The following is a 19238-nucleotide window of genomic DNA, read 5'->3' as shown; positions in this document are numbered from 1 at the left end:
ACGCCAGTGACAGCAGTTGTAAAGATGTTCGAATCTTGCAGTAAACACTTCCGGTGGAGTCACTCAAAGCACCGCAGTCATATGCAGCGTAAGTCTTTCAGGAATATTTTAAGACGGGGAAAGAAAACGAAGTCTGCCGGGCCCAAATGTGGAGAATAAGAAGGGTGCTGAAGAACAATAACCTTGCGTTGAACTAGAAAGTTGAGCATGCAGACGTTGTGGATATACAACGCGTAACCACGATTCAGAAACAACTGCCAATAGTATCTGTATCAATCATAAATCCTCCGCAGGCATTTCACTATAGTCTTCTGGGATTGAAATTTTCCCCTCAGGTCAGAGTCAAAGTAGTCTCATACTCGGGGAATGTGAATGTAGGGGAGCAGATGCAGGAATCTTCCATCGCCGTTCTGGACAAGATTCTAGTGGATGTGTGGTTTACCGATGCCTGTTACGAAGTGGGCCGCGCGGGGTAGCCGTGCGGTCCAGGGCACATTGCAACGGTTCGCGCGGCTTCCCCCGTCGGAGGTCCTCCCTCGGACATGAGTGTGTGATCACATAGAAACTTATCATAAATTTCCAAAAAAATTACGGAGTGTCAAGTGTGTATCTGTGCCTTGTGAACGACTGTGATGAGTGAGTGTTTGTACATTGCGGTGTTGGGTTTGTGTTAGGCATGAAGGGAAATCCGTCGCCGGTACACAGTCTACTTCTGTCGAATAGCACCAAGGGGGGCCACGAGCTGAACATCTCCATCCGCCTGTTGAACACCATCAATAGTGACGCATGCCTTTGCTTCAGGAGACACTGCGAAGAGGTTTGTAATTTAATCCAGGACATTGACTCAAAGACTGGTGGTCAGGAATTTCACGCCACCGCCTCTCCTCCCCATGCTGTTCAATTACTGGGGAATCTCCACCACTAGGATTCGAACCGGCTTACCTCTGAGTCGAGCTTCACCGCACAGGCGTGCGTTACCGACTTCGTCTACGGAGACTGGTAAACCTTGCTATACAGAATAGTATTTTTCGCGAAGAGCCTCGCGGAGCTTCCGACTTTGCTAACTGGATATTTGCACGCGTTACAAACAATAACAGCCGTATAACATCTCCAGGGGCTGACCGTAAATTGTCTTTACATCTGTTGAATTCTTCATGGTAAGAACAGCATGATTAGCTCTGTCCGCTACGAAGTCCTGAATCCAGTAACAAACTGCTGGGAGGTCCTGAATCCAGTAACAAATGTGGCCTGATACTCCATAAGCGCGTGTTCTGTACGCAGAAAGACAGAGAAGATAATCCACACGAATGCTTAAGAAGGCAATAGACACACGCACGATCTTCTTAACAGTCTGTCGTTCAGCATATAGCACACGAGCTTCAACGCAGATGACAACCCTGAGGACGGGGGAGTATTACACTGCTCTGTCACATTAATGTGACCACCTGTCAGAAGTCTGAATAACCACCTTGTGCAGCGCAGACCCCTGCTCGTCTCGCAGAGAGAGTCAGTGAGGTTCAGGAAGGTACCGACAGAGATGTGGAGCCATGCCGACTGCAGTGCCGTTGTTAGTGCGCTAGGTTTCTCGGTTGAGGTTCCATGCAGATGAACCATCTCCTTCTTAGTGGCCACCGTTTAGTTCCTGTAACACAGCTGCATTCTCTTGTAATTTTGTCTCCATTATCCACATCTTCGGCCAACGGCCTTGCCGCAGTGGTAACACCGGTTCCCGTCAGATCACCGAAGTTAAGCGCTGTCGGGCTGGGCTGGCACTCGGATGGGTGACCATCCGGTCTGTTGAGCGCTGTTGGCAAGCGGGGTGCACTCAGCCCCTGTGAGGCAAACTGAGGAGCTACTTGATTGAGAAGTAGCGGCTCCAGTCTCGGAAACTGACATACGGCCGGGAGAGCGGTGTGCTGAACACATGCCCCTCCATATCCGCATCCAGTGACGCCTGTGGTCTGAGAATGACACGGCGGTCAGTCGGTACCTTTGGGCCTTCATTGCCTGTGCGGAAGGAGTTTAGTTTATCCACATCTTAGGTTTTGTTATAGTGGAGTATAATTTCAGTATTGTATCTACTTTTTTTCCGCCACTCAAATGCCTCTCGTGATGCCGAGTAGACAGTAAGGTCCACCGATTTGCCACTTTTTGAAACGTAGGAAACTACAGTCGGGTCATTTCTGAAACCAAACATTGAAGAATGAACTTCTTTCTTTCTGTCAAAAATTCCCTCGGAATTTCTAATTGAAATGCAGGGTAGCAACCAGTGTCATATTTAATTTTAATAATTCAGCAGCCAGGGGAACCTATCAGTTGTAACGCAGTGATCTTTATTCAGGAATGTTTCCCTCAGATCCGAAACGACTCCCTGTCCTAGGTTCACTTCTTGAGCATAGACGCGAACAGCCGTATCGAAGTGGTCTCACAGATTCTCTATTGGGGTTCAACCCCGGGAAGTTTGGTGCTCCTCGAACCACACAGGTACACTGCGAGCTGTGTCACACGCTGCGCTGCTCTGCCCTGCTGGTAGATGCCCTCGTGCCGAGGAAAAAGGTAGGGGCAGGCATGGTCCCCGAGGTCACATACGTACTTGTGTTGTGCCTTCCAGAATGACGAGACCACCCAGGGAACGCAACGAAAACATTTCCCAGATCATGACACTCCATCCTAGTTTGTTTTCAGACGTTTCACGCCCTAAACGCCAACGGCGATCTGTCGGATGGAGCATAAAATTCAATTAATCTGAAAAGGCCACCTGTCGTCGCGTAGTGGACTTCCAGCTGCGCTATTGACGTGTAAATTCCGGGCTTCGTCGCTTGTGAACAGCAGTCACATCGGTGCCTGAACAAGGCGGCTACTGCAGAGGTCCATACGCAGCAACGTTCACTGATGAGACAGTGTTGCAAGCCGCTTGGTTCATGTGGGCGGTCAGTTGCTGAGTAGTTGCACGTGTATTCGTCTGTACACGTCTTCGCAGCTGCCATTCACCTCTTGTCATCTATGGCCTGTGGTGCACAACTGATGACTCGACGCCGGTTTAAATAGCGTCATTTCGCCATGCACGGTATACTTTAACATGTCGGCACGCGAACGATCAGCAAACCAACCATTTCGGAAATGTTCCATCCATAGCTCGAAAGCCAGTGATCATGCCCATTTGGAGTCAGATAAGTCGCTCCGTTTCCACGTTATGACGACGGCTGCACTCTTTTCCACGTCCCCCCGCCTCTTCACCCATATACCCTCCACTGCTAATGCTGCAGCCGGCCGGAGTGGCCGAGCGGTTCTAGGCGCTGCAGTCTGGAACCGCGAGACCGCTACGGTCGCAGGTTCGAATCCTGCCTCGGGCATGGATGTGTGTGATGCCCTTAGGCTAGTTAGGTTTAAGTAGTTCTAAGTTCTGGGGGACTGATGACCTCAGAAGTTAAGTCCCATAGTGCTCAGAGCCATTTGAACCATTTTTTTTTTTGCTAATGCTGCAACCTATGTCTGTGTGTGGTTATTGCACGTTGACGTCGAACTTGGGCGCTGGTCACATTAATGTAACTGGACCTTGTATATTGGACGATCTGTGGGAAAGCAGGATAATCAGCTGACGCCATATGCACATCAAAAGAGCGAGTACGGAGCGTTTTACATGGAGAATTAACACAGAGAAAGCATTATGCAAGATAGACTCCGCATTTGTTGAAGCGTGACAAAAGTCAAATATGAAGATGAGTTTCTCAGCATAGTTTGGATCGTTTTAAAAGAATTTTAACTAATTTGTGTTCGGATTTGTTACCGCTGATGAAACCAGTGTTCACCACTCACATCATGGACGAAACAGAAATGAAAACAGTGGGTGTAATCCGGTGACCTGTAACCAAACCAAGGACAACAAGTCGATGTCATTTGTTGGATAGGTCATGGTCAGTGTTTACTGGAACGACAAAGAATTCTCCTTATTGACTACGCTTGTCATCTGGAGCTACTGTTAATGAAAAAAAGTATTCAGAAGAGACATAGGTTGCTAAGAAACACACAAAAAAGGCTCAACTTTAAGTGCCTTAATATCCCTACGAAATTTCTTTTGCAGTGGGAAAAAGAGAAATTCGAAGCACAAGCTATTGATTCACACACCCTTCACATCAGATGTGACGCCTTTTGGTTTACCCCACTTTACAAGTTAACAGATTTGGTTGAAAACTTTTAAGTCGAAGAAAAAGCTTCTGACAAGCGGAGATGGGTACTTTGAAGAGCATGAGTCACTGGAGAAATCTCCGACAAAGTGCAAGTAGTTAAACGGCTCTCAAGTCGAAATTTATATGCATTTTTGGCTTAAAAACCACCCTGCTCCACTCCCTGGACGAGAAAGTAACGCCATGCCGTCGTAACTTTCTCGCAACACTGTAACGTAACACCCTTGTTTTCGACAGTGAGTTTCAAAGTCATTGTTGCGGGAGATAATCACGACCAACTGCCTGCGGTACCAGGTGCGAACGCCAGATAACGTTGTGTGCGTAGGCAAAACCGCTTTCACTCACTAAAAACTTATTATGTTCGAAATGTCGACGCATATTGTCTCGCTTTGCAATGCATTAATTGCGACGGAGATGACTTAAGTTCAGACGTTATCCAAATAGTGCTGAATCTGGCGATTGTACATTGCTCTGCAAATTGGCATTCGATCGAAATACTGTTTATTAGAAAAGGACTATATTGTCCTACGTATCTTATTCTACTTGCTACATTATGTAAAAAATCTCTTTATCTGCCACAATGAATCATTTTTTTCTTTTTCTTCGAAACAACATTTGGAATAAATTAAGGCCTATACATGCGACGGAATGTGAACAGAATTGTTTTACCTTAATAAGTAATCCACGCGTCAAACTAACTTTGAATTTTGAGCACCCTACAACTGTGTCGTTAGGGCGTTTTAGTTGGAAAAGTCCTATTGGAGATGGTATTAAGGATGCATCCTTCAACTTGAAATCATTTATCTTTCATGGAGTGGAATTCCAACTACTCTACGATACCGAGCGAGGTGGCGCAAAGGTTATCACACTGGACTCGTATTCGGGACGACGACGGTTCAAACCCGCGTCCGTTATTTCCCTAAATCGCTTCAGGCAAAGGCTGGGATGGCTCCATTGAAAGGGCATGGCTGATTTCCCTCACCATCCTCCCGTCATCCGATGACTTCGATGTTTCGTCCCCGCCCCGAAACCAACCACTGTACGGTTTGGCCTTTTTCACAAACTTAAAACATTGCCGTAACTGCAAGAAGCAAGTGTCAGGGTCGATTCTGGAACTCCCCAGAAAGCTAACTATTAAGTTGCACGTTCTTCAGACGGATTTCTGTATGGAAATGGAAATGCTTCTTGACCGCCGTACTAGACAAGGTCCTAATAGAGGTGGTTTCCCGTTGCCAACCTCCGACCTTAATGGGGATAAATGATGATGATGAAGACGACACAACAACACCCAATGATCTCGGGGGAGGTGAAAATCCCTGACCCCGCCCGGAATCGAACCCGGGACCCCGGTGCTCGTGAAGCGAGAACGCTACCGCGAGACCACGAGCTGCGAACTATTTCTGTATACTTATCGGAAACTGGTGCATTAAGTCGTAACAGTGTTGATGTTAGTAATTGTGTAGCTAAAATACGCTGTCTGCTAGGTAGTGAATTAACTAATTTTTTAAACTCTCATAATAATTTGTACTGTTTTATTTGATTTTGTGTCGTGCCACCTCTTTTCCATAATTCTTTCAAATGTACATGGCGATTCTTTAGTTTTTTGCGGAGAAAAGTATATGACCAATTTCAGCCGAACTTGGTACGCGTATCACTTACTGCCTGGAAAGAATCACTGTGGCATGAGAACCACCTACCTGTCAAGGGGCTGGGGGTGGGGATGGAAAAGGAAGTTTAGCCCACGACGCGCGGATACCCAGAGTTTATTCATCCAGTATTTGAGAATGAGAGCACTTAGTGACTCGCTACAAACGTTTCACATAATTTCAAACCTTTAAGAACCTTTCTCTCGCCGATAATCCCCACAGAACGAAGAAAGGAAAAAAGAAAGTTTATCTTTTGCTACATTTTCGCTGTTCGTGCAGTAAAAGTGACGCTTCAGGCCGTTTGTGGCACATTTTGCAGATCACTGAGTGTACCCGCAAAATTATATCTTTGCACGACACACAGTTCAGGAGGTATGACTTCATAAACATTGAGACGCATGAAAAACTTGCACATCCTGCTCTACGTTTAAATTTATCACTATTTTGCTACAAACTGTGTTTGCAACACATTTTACAGACAGTATTCATACACTACTGGCCATTAAAATTGCTACACCAAGAAGAAATGCAGATGATAAACAGATATTCATTGGACAAATACATTATACTAGAACTGACATGTGATTACATTTTCACGCAATTTGGGTGCATAGATCCTGAGAAATCAGTACCCAGAACAACCACCTCTGGCCGTAACAACGGCCTTGATACGCCTGGGCATTGAGTCAAACGGAGCTTGGATGGCGTGTAAAGGTACAGTTGCCCATGCATCTTCAACACGATACCACAGTTCATCAAGAGTAGTGACTGGCGTATTGTGACAAGCCAGTTGCTCGGCCACCATTGACCATACGTTTTCAATTGGTGAGAGATCTGGAGAATGTGCTGGCCAGGGCAGCAGTCGAACATTTTCTGTATCCAGAAAGGCCCGAACAGGACCTGCAACATGCGGTCGTCCATTATCCTGCTGAAATGTAGGGTTTCGCAGGAATCAAATGTGTGAAATCTTATGGAACTTAACTGGTAAGGACATCAGTCCCTAAGCTTACACAGTACTTAAACTAAATTATCCTAAGGACAAACACACACACCCATGCCCGAGGGAGGACTCGAACCTCCGCCGGCATCAGCCGCACAGTCCATGACTGCATCGCAGGGATCGAATGAAGGGTAGAGCCACGGATCGTAACACATCTGAAATGTAGCGTCCACTGTTCAAAGTGCCGTCAATGCGAACAAGAGCTGACCGAGACGTGTAACCAATGGCACCCCATACCATCACGCCGGGTGATAGGCCAGCATGGCGATGACGAATATACGGTTCCAATGTGCATTCACCGCGATGTCGCCAAACACGGATGCGACCATCGTGATGCTGTAAACAGAACCTGGATTCATCCGAAAAAAAATGACGTTTTGCCATTCGTGCACACAGGTTCGTCGTTGAGTACACCATCGCAGGCGCTCCTGGCTGTGTGCAGCGTCAAGGGTAACCGCAGCCACGGTCTCCGAGCTGATAGTCCATGCTGCTGCAAACGTCGTCGAACTGTTCGTGCGGAAGGTTGTTGTCTTGCAAACGTCCCCATTTGTTGACTCAGGGATCGAGACGTGGATGCACGATCCGTTACAGCCATGCGGATAAGATGCCTGTCACCTAGACTGCTAGTGATACGATGCCGTTGGGATCCAGCACGGCGTTCCGTATTTGCCTCCTGAGCCCACCGAGTTCATATTCTGCTTACAGTCATTGGATCTCGACCAACGCGAGCAGCAGTGTCGCGATACGATAAACGGCAATCGCGATAGGCTACAATCCGACCATTATCAAAGTCGGAAACGTGATGGTACGCATTTCTCCTTCTTACACGAGGCATCACAACAACGTTTTCCAGGCAACGCCGGTCAACTGCTGATTGTGTACGAGAAATCGGTTGGAAACTTTCCTTATGTCAGCACTTTGTTGGTTTCGCCACCGGCGCCAACCTTGTGTGAATGCTCTGAAAAGCTAATCATTTGCATATCACAGCATCTTCTTCCTGTCGGTTAAATTTCGCGTCTGTAACACGTCATCTTCGTGGTGTAGCAATTTTAATGGCCAGTAGTGTATATGCCGCTTAATATACCTACAAAATTACATCATTCACATAGCGCACTACTGTTTTATTCGTGTATATATATATATATATATATATATATATATATATATATATATATATATATATTTGCTTTAAAATTTTTTGTGTATTGGTATTATATTTTCTGTATAAGTAAAGTGTGATACACTGGAGGCCGATGTTCTTTGCATAGTATGTGAGTCATGTATGTAAAATACTGTGTAAGTTGATTATTACGTTAAATAATTATCTGATGATATTTTGTATTTAAAAATATTGTGTGTGTAAACTGTTCATGTTGATATAAATTTGACAATTGTAGGAAATGGCCACACTTAAGAATAATGTAAAAAATAGGTGTTGGGTAGAAGCCATTGCGCTTTTGCTTGAAACGGAAGTGGTTCTGAAGAGTGGAAGAAGTGAAAAGGGCGGATTGGCGCGCTACCTAGAGCAAGCACGGGAAGCTAGTCAAACAGTCTGTCGGCAGCAGTGATTGATTGAGGCAACACCCTTGTGGAGCAAGAGAAGCTTTGCATGCAAATTTTTACAAAATTGCCTCGGATGAAGAATGCAAATGGCTTACGGCATAGCTGCGAGTTGTTGGGCTACTGTATGTAAAACTGAACGACGCCAAGAAGAGAAATTGAGCCCGTACAGCAAGATCCTTCAGGCCGTACTGTGGGTAGCGTAGTCGCCATAATTGTTCGCCACACCCAAGCCTACAGCCACCACATAAGATTTTTTTTTTTTTGCATTTTACTTTTGTACAGCGTGAACCATTAATTTAAACTGTGTTTTAATAATCATTGTTGAACTGTAAAGAAACTGATTCACCCTGTCATTTCATCGTAATCATAAACCTAAATAGGGTCACTTCCTGGTGTTTGATTAATCCGAGTATCCTGTTTTATAGACTTATGAAGTGTAAAGTCAATATAAAAAGGCGCCATTTAAATTGTTTTTGTGTAAATAATAAAAAAGTTTTCTTAACTATTGCAAAGTGTTACAGTGCAAGTTTGCTTACGTAAAATTCACTCAGAGTGAAGACAAGTTAATAGAACATGTTTAATGTCTATGCAGAGTTAGTTAAAAAAATAATAGCTTTTTGAAATTAAATTCCAGTAAGAAAGAGGTTTTCTTCAAGTAAAATGTTCAGTATGAAATGTGTGTGCTTTAGTATCTAAGTATGTTAGTATTTAAGTTTGTTGATTGTGGAAAGTGCTTTTCTAAATGCTTCCCTGGTCAAATTTTTAGCTTCCGTGCAGTTATTCTCTGGGCTTTTATCTCTTTTAAAAACGTAATGTATAAGGGTGTAGTCCAGCATTGTTTAAGTGGAGTAATGTTTATTTGAAGAAGCAACTTAAACAGTAACAAGAAAGTAGGCAAAATTCATACTTCTGCTTTTCCGATACTTCACTGTTTCATTGCCTGACTAGGCTGGCGACCATTAGTACATGTTTTATATCACTCAGTGAACGTGGAACTGAGTTGTCCTAGTTTCAATATAATATTGTTCATTTTGCGTTTCTATCTAACCGCTGGGCAAGATCTTAAGAAAAGAATTGAATAGCCCGATTTACTTAGCCATTAGACACAACACACGGTCAAATCCTGTAAAAGGGTAACTCTATTGATTAGCTTTTCCTATTAACAGGACTATTCTCCCATAGTGTGCTTTATTTGGAAACTAAACTAAATTTAGTGAGAGGGTTATACGTGCAACATAGAGATAGGGTTTTCTGTTATTTAGGTAAAAGCATACTAAATTACAATAGTGAATGAAATGACGACGTACACATTGAGCCGCATTAAAAACAAACTGCACGGAGAAATTCGCTAGAGATACACGTGAACTGTTTGTACAAATTTGTGTGAAATATGTTAAATATATCTTGCATGTGCGTTCATGGGTAAAGCCACGGGTGAAAAGCTGCTCCTCGACTCCTGGATTGATTTCAACGATACTTGGTACACTTTCTGCTTCCTGTCTGGAGAAAATTCTACTTACTTCCTAGAAAGAAATGCTGTGGGGATAAGAACCAGCAACCTTCTGTTGCGTTAGGGGTTATAATGTGAAGAGACAAGGGGGTGGGAGGATAAGGATAGACAGAGATACCGGGGGGGGGGGGGGGGTAGAAGGTGGACAGAGAGGTGGGAGGTAAGAAGGAGGAGATGGGTTAATAGAAGATTGGAATAAATAAATACATACTTGGGCAACGCAGGCTTCTCATATAGTTCTCTATAAATCAATTTCATTATCTTTAGATTGGATAGTGAAAACATTGTTTAATACCCGATATCTTTTGTTGCAGGTGAGTTGCTGTGTATAAAACCCTCTGCTGTAAGTACTCGCGCCAGTTGCTAAAATTCTGTTATAGTACGACGACTCCTGCAACACTGCAGGACGTACGGATATGAAGGAAAGGTCTCCTCAGAAGAAGAAATCAAATTCACAGAAAGCTGCGGAAAGTGAACGCATTACTACACGAGAAGAAGATCTCCGTATCCGGGTTCACAGAATGCTGAGGGTTTCATGTTGTGACATACCCCGACAAAACGCCCCCCAGAGGACGGTGATCTTATCGCCCAACCCATTTCCATCTGCATTAATTAGAGTTAAAAGAGCGGCAACTAATTATCCAGCAGTCTCATTTAATTTAGAGCCAGCTCCCGTGTTTCCGGGCGACCGTCAGCATGACGAGTAGCTGCTTGCCGAGGGATGGGACGGGACGCTTACGGGACTGAAAATATTTCAAAACAGTACGGATGCAACTCTGGACGCTGATTTTCGTACCACCTACAGTCTCATGGGAATTGAATAGTGTTTATAGTAGTTAACCCTTCCAACAAACAAATAAATAAATAGAAATACGGGATGGCACAAAACTGGAAGAAGTCGTATCTAACTTCACATCACCACATTTATGTCTTATATTAAACAATCTACCAAAAGTTTTCGGGGTATAAAACCAGAACGATAATTAACGTCGACAACCTTTAATAAAATTAGAGTTGGAAATTTATGTTCGACACTTTTCCAGGTAGCAGTAACCTCTTTTAACTATAGGCGCAGACTGACTTCTACTCCGCGTCAACTTCTACAACTACGGTATCGTACTTCTTCGATAAATGCATTGCTGTTCTTACTACTTATCGCGTGAAAAAGCCCTCAAGAGTTCAGTTTTCTGTGGGACTAATCTTCATCATTCTATAGTTTGGTACCGCTTTCATCTCTTTTGTTCAAACCTTTTATGATCCAGTAATGCCTGTTGTTTTCTGTGAGGTTCACTTGTTGAAGATTCTGCTTTGTGCTCGTAAGCCGTTTTTTTAATATGTATTTCCTCTAGCATTCATAGATGATGGTTCAAATGGCTCTGAGCACTATGGGACTTAACTTCTGAGGTCATAAGTCCCCTAGAACTTAGAACTACTTAAACCTAACTAACCTAAGGACATCACACACAGCCATGCCCGAGGCAGGATTCGAACCTGCGACCGTAGCGGTCGTGCGGTTCCAGACTGTAGCGCCTTTAACCGCTCGGTCACTCCGGCCGGCTAATAGCATTCATACAGCGTCTGATTGCCTACCACACGTCTCGTACAGTTCGTGACAGCTGCACCGTAATTCATTGTCCAATTGGTTAACTAATTTATCATAAAGTCCGTGAGAAAGGCAGCAGTTTGCGGCTGGGATACTCACAGGCGTCCCCGAGAGTTCACTTTAGAAGTCGTTTCCGACTCTGTATCGAGTTTTGTAATAAATGAACGTAACCGTGGAACACAGTTTCTGATTTCCCCCCCCCCCCCTCCCATCTATTGTACGAATTGATTGGTGGCACGAGATCCCGCCGCCCAGCCTCAGACCAGTTACTGGTTGGTTGCGGGTCTCTGGTGGAGAAGGATGTCAGTTCCTACCGAAACGCAGCATATTATCAAAGTCATTCAGGTCATATTTTATCGCAATGTTAAAAGAAATAAGCTTGGAAAAAGACATGAAACGGCGGTGACTGGAACCGTAACATATACCTTAGACGCTGCAGAACGATATTACCGAGAAGCAGAACCTTACGGCCAATCCCCACGCTCTGAGATTTACTGTCTGCGCTGACACGTTTTTGCGTGTGAACCAGAAATCTGCGGAGATTTGTGAACTGCGCAGATTCAGAGCATGGTGTATAATCTTTGTGCGGATATGCACACACATGTGGGTCTTTTTACAACTCTGCGGTCACAGTTCGTGCATCCTGGAAATTGCCGTCAATTTACCTCGCGAAACGCAGCGTAGGTGACTTCAGTTGTTGTCGCGAGTTCTCTTAAGACTAAACTTCAGTTTGTAATTTTGTTAAGTGTCTCACGGTGGCTGGTGTTTGCCAGTGTCCCGAGAATTTTCGCAGAATTAATAGGAATTTACTGGAGCTGCCATTATTGTCGAAAGTAAAAAGTAAAGAACATAAAGCTTGACGGCGAAAAATGGTGGTCGCGACATATAACTAACTCATGGAAACACGGAAGATTGTTGACCGCAGGGAAACAGACAGAAAATGATGAAATGCTGTGTTTGTAGGCAGTATACAACAACGAGTTACTAATCTACACTGGAGATAAATAAGTATAGTACATTTTAATGGGGACAAACGCACCCCGAAGAAATTATCTGAATGGGACGTTCAAAAATGGTTCAAATGGCTCTGAGCACTATGGGACTTAACATCTGAGGTCATCAGTCTCCTAGAACTTATAACTAGTTAAACCTAACTAACCTAAGGACATCACACACATCCATGCCCGAGGCAGGATTCGGACCTGCGACCCTAGCGGTCGCGCGGTTCCAGACTGAAGCGCCTAGAACCACTCGGGCACACCGGCCGGCTAGTGCGTATGAAAAGACCCATGTCATTCTATGTTGCCGGCCGGGGTGGCCGAGCGGTTCTAGACGCTACAGTCTGGAACCGAGCGACCGCTACGGCCGCAGGTTCGAATCCTGCCTCGGGTATGGACATGTGTGATGTCCTTCGGTTAGTTAGGTTTAAGTAGTTCTAAGTTCTAGGGGACTGATGACCTCAGAAGTTAAGTCCCATAGTGCTCAGAGCCATTCGAACCATTCTATGTTATGGCATGTTAGTTTTGATATATACTTATTAGGAGGATTGGTCGACATTCATTTGCGCACTAGTGCTAAATCAACTACTCATTATAACCAAATATCCTGGTGAAAAGGCCTTCTTTCTGTTAACAGATCTTTTCATTGCTCATTCACAGTTAATTTCGCCGATCTCCAGGATTATAACTGACGCCTATATAATATAGAATGTGTCTGTCTCAGATGCTTTGCATGTAGCTTTTAATGTAATTTTTTACCAACACAACACAAATAAGTATTGACCATAGTAACACTTCTCCCTTTATAATCAGTTGGCTGCGAGTGGGCGCCGTGGCATATAGTTTAAGATTAGGTTAAGTTTCGTGAAAGTGGTTGTACTTGCCTGCGCTGACAGGTTGCGAACCGATCTGAGACTGCAAGACTGCATCGCAAGGACAAAAGAAAATTGAAGGGCAGATAAATCGTAAGGTGTGCGGCGTCCAATAGATTCACTTGTTGGCGAGGCAGCCAGACACGGAACAGTGTCACGCGGAGGGGAGCCACGTACCACATCTGTGTCCAGACACTTTCCCGAGACGCGGAGGACGCGGTCGGCAGGGCCACCCCAGCCGCTCGCCTCTGACCCCTGGCTGCAGCTTCCCACCTCCCTGCTCTGTTGACACACATTTCGCCGGCTGGACTGCGTCAGGCGACTGCGTGACTCTACCGGAGACTTTGTGCGGCTTTCACCGCCTGCGACCGCCGTGACCGGAAGTTTCGGTCCATGTGCCCTCCAATCCTGTAGGCTTTTACAAGCCGTGACCATATTGGGGAGGCTATGTAAAAGCTCTCCCAGGAATAAACCTGCAGACGCCGACTGACCTATATGCAAGAGTTGGTTGTGTTGCCTTTGCTGGATAGCTGTCGTATAAATCTGGACCCCCCATTAATGCCATCGAAATGTCCGCCCAAGGCGTGAGCTATCGGCCTACAAGCGGTTGGGCAACATTGACTCGTGGTGAGATAGGCAGCCTTCTTGTAACCGCGGGCCGCATTATCAAAACCTTTATATCATATGGGTTGCAAATAAACACAGCAAAAAACAAAGAGTATGGTTATCAGTACAAAACGCAGACTGTCCAATATTAAAATAGGACAATCTACCATTAGCCAAGTTAGTGCATTTAAATATCTTGGAAGCACAATAACTGAAGACTTGATATGTCACAAGGAGGTAAAAACTCGAACTGCCATAGCGAAGGAGGTATTCAACAGAAACATTAGACTCTTATGTGGCAAATTAGATAAGGGTCTAAGGAAAAGGTTTGGGAAATGTTTTGTCTGGAGTGTGGCACTATATGCGGCAGAAACGTGGACGATGAGACGAGAGGATGAAAAAAGGTTAGAAGCATTTGAGATGTGGATGTGGAGGAGAATGGAGAGAATAAGCTGGATGGAAAGAGTGAGTAATGAAAGAGTATTGGAAAGGGTTGGTGAGAGAAGATGTCTGCTGAAGGCTATAAGAGAAAGGAAAAAGAATTGGTTGGGACATTCGTTGAGGAGGGAGTGCTTGCTAGCAGGTGCTTTGGAAGGATTGGTCTGTGGGAGGAGACTGAGAGGAAGAAAGAGATACAAGATGATAGACGACATAAAGGGAAGAGGAAATTATGCAGACCTGAAGAGGATGGCAGAAGACCGGACAGTCTGGAGAACTACCATGTGAAAACCTGCCTTTTGGCAAAACACTGATGATAATTATATCATATACGATACGATTTTGCAGTGCCAGTGTTTTTCTGATTACGATGCGAAGTTGCTTTCCACTGCGGCTACTAGAGCCATTATGAAATAAATACATTGAATGTATTCTCAGTTGCGAATGAGAACAACCATCAGTTGTAGAGTGTTTTCGACCATAATAAATCAGCTGATGGAAAGACGTCCCTACCCGAAGAAAATAATGCTTCTATAGGTTCCTAGGCGTCTAATTCTGCGCGCTGCACGAGAAACATCGAACAAAGAGAGAGGGGGGGGGGGGGGGGGGGGGGGGGAGGGAGATGCTATCTTCTGTCTTCAGGTCACTGTGTTGGCCATGACAAAGAACTGATCCTTCCGCGCTGCGCTGTAACCGCCATCATTAATGCGGCTCAGTTGTTGCAATTAATCACGATGAACATGTTTGAACAGTCTCCTTCTGTTGCTCATTGTTGTGAAATGTCAGTTTCTTGCACAAGAAACCTCACATCAACTCTAGTAATTTTGTTCGGTGTGGGTGTACCATGACCAAAGCAATAATGACGAGTCTAGGGGTAATATGATATAAATCTGCAGGTGTACTCTGCAAATTACTGTAATTTCCGTGACAGAGGGTACTTCTAAGTGTACCACTTGCTAGAATTATTTCTCATTCCTCCTTTGCATGGTGCATGGGAAGAGTGATTTTTTTTTAAACGCCTCTATGTAACACAAACTAAAAGCTACATGTTCAAATTATTCAAATCTGGGAGAACATGTTTGAATATTTACATTTGGGAGTCAAAATTCGTGTTTACGAACAGCTCCGCTTCTCGGACTTAAATTTTCATCGTTTTCTGCTACAGTAGTTACATATTGCCCGCTTGATGCTTCCTTACTGACGTCATTAATGACATCGGCGTCGGTGGGTCGTTAGGGAACAGCCTTCCTCCTGTATGTCTTTTCTTTGCTGCAGTTTCCTTACATGTAAGGGTCCATTAGAGTGAGCAATGTGATGTTTTACTGAACACCAAGAGAATGGCATCTTAAATTCAGGAACGTTCTATGTGCATAACATCGTCCGGCGCTCCATTGTGTAATCAGATAGACAGTACATCAAATTCTCTATCTTGTCTTATCGCAAGTCTTGTGACTGATTTTATGTCGTAGTGCTGCTGGATAGACGCCACTATGTATCCTGATGAGGCGAGCGTAAAATACGGTCACATATTCCCTGTAATATATTACAGGGGCTGTACTACAATATATTTAGGTAGCTCTGTGTGTCCTTTTTTGTATTGTGAGATATTTTTGAGCTATTCAGTTGACTGTCCACGTTTTGCCCATAGTTATTTCATCGATGTCCGCGTGCTTAGTGGTAATGTGCTTGCCTACCGTGCAGCGGGCGCGGGTTCGAATCCCGGCCGGGTTGGAGATTTTCTCCGCTCCTGGACTGTGCGTTGTGTTATCCTCATCGTCATCTCATAATCACCGATGCCCAAGTCGCCCAATGTGGCGTCATCTGAAATACGACTTGCAACCCGACGCCCGAACTTCCCCGGACGGGGGCTTCCCGGCCAACAGTGCCACACGATCATTTCGTTTGCACAGAATCGAAAATTCCTAACACAGTGTCAACTTGCCTTCGCGATCCGGACAGACACGGTACGTGGGAGGCTCAGTTCGAAGCGGGACTCATCACTAAAGACAGTTCTACTTCAGCAACGAGATCCCAGACGCAAGCCGCGCGTGGTAGCTGAGCGGCCTAGGGGCGTTTTGTATCGGTCTGCGCAGCTTCCCCCGTCGAAGGTTCGAGTCCTCCCTCGGGCATGTGTGTGTGTGTGTGTGTGTGTGTGTGTGTGTGTGTGTGTGTGTGTGTGTGTGTGTGTGTGTGTGTGTGGTCCTTAGCGTAAGTTAGATTAAGTAGGGACCGATGACCTTAGCAGTTTGGTCCCATAGGAACAAATTTCCAAATATTTCCCAGACCCAAGACGTGTCTGGAGACGCTCCGCACAGCAGTGGGATACCAACATCGCTGTCGCCCGCCATATGGCCTTACAACCAGGAGTAATGGTCTGAGCTGCCATTTATTTTCATAGTAGGATCACTTTGGTTATCATCTGCGGCACATTTATAACAGAGCGTTACGTCGACGATGTTCTGCTGTGTCCTTTGTTGCCCCGCGTGGCAAGCCATCCTGGGCTTACATTTCAGCAAGATAATGCCCGACTGCACAGAGCTAGAGTTTCTCCTGCTTGTCTTTGTGCTTGCCAAACTCCGCCTTGGCCAGCAAGGTCCCCGAATCTCTCTCCAGTTGAGAATGTTTGGAGAATTATGGGCAGGGCCCTCGAACCATCTCGGGCTTTTGACCAGTCAGCTCGTTGCTCGAGCAAATTCAAGCAGCCTGTTAAAGATAGTGTCGGCAAACGCGTTCTTTTTTTTTTTTTTTTTTTTTTTTTTTTTGTTTCGTGAAACCGGACGAAAGTAGCTTTTTGCCCACCAAGCTTAAACCTGTCACTTCAAAAAAAAAAAAAAAAAAAAAAAACATTTTAACAGATACCGAGAGTTTGAATAAGTGATGGTTCACAGACCCAAAGATGTCTGTGAATTGCCGCATTTTAGCGCGTTTAAATGCTTGAATTTACGCGCATTTCGTGATCGGCTAACGTCAGTAGTAATTAAATGGGAAACAGCGCAGCGTATCTAATGTTTTTTTTAAGCAGTTATTTCTAAGCACAACCTACCCTGTAACACCTTTACAAGCTTTTCGGACTGTTTCTGATCGCCCTTTATATACCCGCCTCCGTACTAGTACCTCTGACGAAAAAAAGTCAGAACTGCAGATTGTGAGATGGGGTACGATAGAATTTTTGCTGCGGTTGAAACGATCAAAAACGATGGCCACTTGGTGGGAGACTAGATTGTACTTTATCTAGTCTTTTTTTCCTTGTGTTCCACGGTATTGTAATTTTTTGTAACAAATCTTAAATTGGGTAATAGTGTGTTACTTAATTAAAAAAACCTGTAGTTCAAAAAATGGTTCAAATGGCTCTGAGCACTATGGGACGTAACTTCTGTGGTCATCAGTTCCCTAGAACTTAGAACTACTTAAACCTAACTAACCTAAGGACATCACACACATCCATGCCCCAGGCACGATTCGAACCTGCGACCGAAACGGTCGCGCGGTTCCAGACTGTAGCGCCTAGAACCGCTCGGCCACTTCGGCCGGCAAACCTGTAATAAAAGATTGTTAGTGCACATGGGATGTTTTTTCCTACTAGTACAGACATTGTTGTCGCACTTTTAAAATACGCTTTATGAAGTCTAAATTTCAAAAATAGCTCCGGTATGACACAATAGCGGACCTCTTTTGTGCTATACCACTCGATAATGGCATTTAAGGCCTCGACCACAACTGTGAAAATAAAAATTTCTACGATGTCTTTTTAAAAGTATATAGCCTAACATGAGTTGTGCTTTTCTGGATCTGGTGAACCGTCCATAAAAAGGGGCCTAACGTAAAACCTCCGATTATAGCTACGAACCCAGTATATAAAGTCTTATTGGGGATTTAAATTTCCGTCTGACTGCCTGTGTACTCGTAATTTTTGGAATAAACGAAGTTGCGTCGCTCCAAGCACATAAAAATTTCAAAGAATAAAAAGCTCTCCTTATTAGACACCTCTAGCTTTAAATGAGAAGTAAAGTGCGCTCTATTGTAATAAATGCAAAACTACTGTCATTAATTAAAATGAATTGCTCGAGAAAAAAAATCTCGATTGTACTCGGATTTTGAAACAACAGTTATAGCAGCTCGTAATATCTAATACACTCGTAATATGTTATATTCTTTAAGAGAATTAGTCGGGTGTATATTCAATCAGTTATTCTGGCCTGGAGCAACTAAAACTATTAGGTAATTCAGGAATATATACAGTGCTAAGGCTGACATTAACAGGTGAGTAAAGAACATTCGTTTAGCTCGGCGACAGCTTCTGTGCACTCTACCTGGCGGATTGAATTTGCTGGGAGGCGACTCGTTACTAAACGTGAAACAAATTTCCAAAAACAATTAATGAGATGACGATCTCCAAGTTGCAGACCTGATTCTGTGACTCAGCGCTACTATTTTACAGGGGAAATAAGAAAGCTCTCTGTATAGTACAACTGTTGCAATAATTTGCATGTTTCAAATTTTTGCCGTAAAATGCAATATTTAGTGTTACATTGCCACACTCCTACAATATGGCTTTCTGAAGTGTTGTGGGAATTGGCCACGAGGAAACTACAGGTTTGCTGCTAATTGTGGAGTTTGTGTACTGACGGTTAGGGCAGAGTTACGGAGTTCGGTTATTGATCAGGTAAAAGTTTGCGGATTTCTTGTGAGCCAGTCTAAAAGTGGTGTAAGTCAGAAAATCTAGCGCTTTGTGTCGAGCCACTTGTTTGCCTGGAGACTGAAGGCGGGGCTTCCGCCGAGAGCGATGCCCCGACAGATAGCCGCGGTCTGCTTCCTCCG

General features: G+C 44.5%; 1 protein-coding gene and 1 pseudogene across 1 annotated transcript in view; both read left to right on the top strand.

Moving 5' to 3' along the window:
- The window catches only part of LOC124794812, a 782944-nt gene that overhangs the window by 257270 nt on the left and 506436 nt on the right, over window positions 1–19238 (top strand). The window lies entirely within an intron of this gene.
- LOC124796826 lies at window positions 1696–1813 on the top strand (annotated as a pseudogene).

This window comes from Schistocerca piceifrons, chromosome 4 (assembly GCF_021461385.2).
Source record: "Schistocerca piceifrons isolate TAMUIC-IGC-003096 chromosome 4, iqSchPice1.1, whole genome shotgun sequence".
Taxonomy (NCBI): Eukaryota; Metazoa; Arthropoda; class Insecta; order Orthoptera; family Acrididae; genus Schistocerca; species Schistocerca piceifrons.
Note: the sequence above shows the minus strand (reverse complement) of the source record. Positions and strands in the feature narration are given on the sequence as shown.